The sequence below is a fragment of the Heptranchias perlo genome, unplaced genomic scaffold, assembly GCF_035084215.1.
Source record: "Heptranchias perlo isolate sHepPer1 unplaced genomic scaffold, sHepPer1.hap1 HAP1_SCAFFOLD_100, whole genome shotgun sequence".
Classification (NCBI taxonomy): domain Eukaryota; kingdom Metazoa; phylum Chordata; class Chondrichthyes; order Hexanchiformes; family Hexanchidae; genus Heptranchias; species Heptranchias perlo.
The window spans coordinates 963,586-968,240 of NW_027138217.1; positions in this window are offsets into that span (position 1 = coordinate 963,586).

Here is a 4,655-nt window from a genome sequence, read left to right on the forward strand (position 1 = left end):
ATAAAATCTTTTTGCATTAAAGAAGAAAGATCTAGCTGACTGAAATAAGTTCATTCAATGAAAACCAACAAAAATTGACAAGAACCACGAAAAGTTCTTGTATTTTAAGATAAAATCTGACGCTATTAAAGAAAAAACTTCAAGCTCGCTGAAATATGTTCATTTGCTGAAAACCAACAAAACCACGAAAAGTTCTTGTATTTGAAGATAAAATCTTTTTGCTTTGAAGAAGAAAGATCCAGCTGACTGAAATAAGTTCATCAGATCAAAACCAACAAAAATTGACAAGAACCACGAAAAGTTCTTGTATTTTAAGATAAAATCTGACGCTATTTAAGAAAAAACTTCCAGATCGCTGAAATATGTTCATTTGCTGAAAATCAACAAAATCACGAAAATTTCTTGTATTTGCAGATAAAATCTTTTTGCTTTGAAATTTCTTGTATTTGAAGATAAAATCTTTTTGCTTTGAAGAAGAAAGATCTAGCTGACTGAAATAAGTTCATTCGATGAAAACCAACAAAAATTGACAAGAAACACGAAAAGTTCTTGTATTTTAAGATAAAATCTGACCCCAGTAATGAAAAAACTTCCAGCTCGCTGAAATATGTTCATTTGCTGAAAACCAACAAAACCACGAAAAGTTCTTGTATTTGAAGATAAAATCTTTTTGCTTTGAAGAAAGATCTAGATGACTGAAATAAGTTCATCAGATCAAAACCAACAGAAATTGACAAGAACCACGAAAAGTTCTTGTGTTTTAAGATAAAATCTGACGCTATTAAAGAAAAAACTTCCAGCTCGCTGAAATATGTTCATTTGCTGAAAACCAACAAAACCACGAAAAGTTCTTGCATTTGAAGATAAAATCTTTTTGCATTAAAGAAGAAAGATCTGGCTGACTGAAATAAGTTCATGAGATGAAAAACAACAAAAATTGACATGAACCACGAAAAGTGCTTGTATTTTAAGATAAAATCTGACGCTATTTAAGAAAAAACTTCCAGCTCGCTGAAATATGTTCATTTGCTGAAAACCAACAAAATCACGAAAATTTCTTGTCTTTGAAGATAAAATCTTTTTGCTTTGAAGAAGAAAGATCTTGCTGACTGAAATAAGTTCATTAGATGAAAACCAACAAAAATTGACAAGAATCACGAAAGTTCTTGTATTTTAAGATAGAATCTGACGTTATTAAAGAAAAAACTTCTCACTCGCTGAAATATGCTCATTTGCTGAAAACCAACAAAACCACCAAAAGTTCTTGTATTTGAAGATAAAATCTTTTTGCTTTGAAGAAGAAAGATCTAGCTGACTGAAATAAGTTCATTAGATGAAAACCAACAAAAATTGACAAGAACCACGAAAAGTTCTTATATTTTAAGATAAAATCTGACGCTATTAAAGAAAAAACTTCCAGCTCGCTGAAATATGCTCATTTGGTGAAAACCAACAAAACCACGAAAAGTTCTTGTGTTTGAAGATAAAATCTTTTTGCTTTGAAGAAGAAAGATCCAGCTGACTGAAATAAGTTCATGAGATGAAAACCAACAAAAATTGACAAGAACCACGAAAAGTTCTTGTACTTTAAGATAAAATCTGACGCTATTAAATAAAAAACTTCCAGCTCGCTGAAATATGCTCATTTGCTGAAAACCAACAAAATCACGAAAAGTTCTTGCATTTGAAGATAAAATATTTTTGCTTTAAAGAAGAAAGATCTGGCTGACTGAAATAAGTTCATCAGATCAAAACCAACAAAAATTGACAAGAAGCACGAAAAGTTCTTGTATTTTAAGATAAAATCTTTTTGCATTAAAGAAGAAAGATCTGGCTGACTGAAATAAGTTCATTCGATGAAAACCAACAAAAATTGACATGAACCACAAAAAGTTCTTGTATTTTAAGATAAAATCTGACGCTATTTAAGAAAAAACTTCCAGCTCGCTGAAATATGTTCATTTGGTGAAAACCAACAAAATCACGAAAATTTCTTGTATTTGAAGATAAAATCTTTTTGTTTGAAGAAGAAAGATCCAGCTGACTGAAATAAGTTCATTAGATGAAAACCAACAAAAATTGACAAGAACCACGAAAAGTTCTTGTATTTTAAGATAGAATCTGACGTTATTAAAGAAAAAACTTCTCACTCGCTGAAATATGCTCATTTGCTGAAAACCAACAAAACCACCAAAAGTTCTTGTATTTGAAGATAAAATCTTTTTGCTTTGAAGAAGAAAGATCTGGCTGACTGAAATAAGTTCATGAGATGAAAACCATCAAAAATTGACAAGAACCACGAAAAGTTCTTGTATTTTAAGATAAAATCTTACGCTATTTCAGAAAAAACTTCCAGCTCGCTGAAATATGTTCATTTGCTGAAAACCAACAAAATCACGAAAATTTCTTGTATTTGAAGATAAAATCTTTTTGCTTTGAAGAAGAAAGATCCAGCTGACTGAAATAAGTTCATCAGATGAAAACCAACAAAAATTGACAAGAACCACGAAAAGTTCTTGTATTTTAAGATAGAATCTGACGTTATTAAAGAAAAAACTTCTCACTCGCTGAAATATGCTCATTTGCTGAAAACCAACAAAACCACCAAAAGTTCTTGTATTTGAAGATAAAATCTTTTTGCTTTGAAGAAGAAAGATCTAGCTGACTGAAATAAGTTCATTAGATGAAAACAAACAAAAATTGACAAGAACCACGAAAAGTTCTTGTATTTTAAGATAAAATCTTACGCTATTAAAGAAAAAACTTCCAGCTCGCTGAAATATGCTCATTTGCTGAAAACCAACAAAACCACGAAAAGTTCTTGTATTTGAAGATAAAATCTTTTTGCTTTGAAGAAGAAAGATCTAGCTGACTGAAATAAGTTCATCAGATCAAAACCAACAAAAATTGACAAGAACCACGAAAAGTTCTTGTGTTTTAAGATAAAAATCTTTTTGCTTTGAAAAAGAAATATCCAGCTGACTGAAATAAGTTCATGAGATGAAAACCAACAAAACTTGACAAGAACCACGAAAAGTTCTTGTATTTTAAGATAAAATCTTGCGCTATTAAAGAAAAAACTTCTCACTCGCTGAAATCTGCTCATTTGCTGAAAACCAACAAAACCACGAAAAGTTCTTGCATTTGAAGATAAAATCTTTTTGCATTAAAGAAGAAAGATCTGGCTGACTGAAATAAGTTCATCAGATCAAAACCAACAAAAATTGACAAGAAGCACGAAAAGTTCTTGTATTTTCAGATAAAATCTTTTTGCATTAAGGAAGAAAGATCGAGCTGACTGAAATAAGTTCATTCAATGAAAACCAACAAAAATTGACAAGAACCACGAAAAGTTCTTGTATTTTAAGATAAAATCTGACGCTATTAAAGAAAAAACTTCAAGCTCGCTGAAATATGTTCATTTGCTGAAAACCAACAAAACCACGAAAAGTTCTTGTATTTGAAGATAAAATCTTTTTGCTTTGAAGAAGAAAGATCCAGCTGACTGAAATAAGTTCATCAGATCAAAACCAACAAAAATTGACAAGAACCACGAAAAGTTCTTGTATTTTAAGATAAAATCTGACGCTATTTAAGAAAAAACTTCCAGATCGCTGAAATATGTTCATTTGCTGAAAATCAACAAAATCACGAAAATTTCTTGTATTTGAAGATAAAATCTTTTTGCTTTGAAATTTCTTGTATTTGAAGATAAAATCTTTTTGCTTTGAAGAAGAAAGATCTAGCTGACTGAAATAAGTTCATTCGATGAAAACCAACAAAAATTGACAAGAAACACGAAAAGTTCTTGCATTTTAAGATAAAATCTTTTTGCATCAAAGAAGAAAGATCTGGCTGACTGAAATAAGTTCATTAGATGAAAACCAACAAAAATTGACAAGAACCACGAAAAGTTCTTGTATTTTAAGATAAAATCTGACCCCAGTAATGAAAAAACTTCCAGCTCGCTGAAATATGTTCATTTGCTGAAAACCAACAAAACCACGAAAAGTTCTTGTATTTGAAGATAAAATCTTTTTGCTTTGAAGAAAGATCTAGATGACTGAAATAAGTTCATCAGATCAAAACCAACAGAAATTGACAAGAACCACGAAAAGTTCTTGTGTTTTAAGATAAAATCTGACGCTATTAAAGAAAAAACTTCCAGCTCGCTGAAATATGTTCATTTGCTGAAAACCAACAAAACCACGAAAAGTTCTTGCATTTGAAGATAAAATCTTTTTGCATTAAAGAAGAAAGATCTGGCTGACTGAAATAAGTTCATGAGATGAAAACCAACAAAAATTGACAAGAACCACGAAAAGTTCTTGTACTTTAAGATAAAATCTGACGCTATTAAATAAAAAACTTCCAGCTCGCTGAAATATGCTCATTTGCTGAAAACCAACAAAACCACGAAAAGTTCTTGCATTTGAAGATAAAATATTTTTGCTTTAAAGAAGAAAGATCTGGCTGACTGAAATAAGTTCATCAGATCAAAACCAACAAAAATTGACAAGAAGCACGAAAAGTTCTTGTATTTTAAGATAAAATCTTTTTGCATTAAAGAAGAAAGATCTAGCTGACTGAAATAAGTTCATTCGATGAAAACCAACAAAAATTGACAAGAACCACGAAAAGTTCTTGTATTTTAA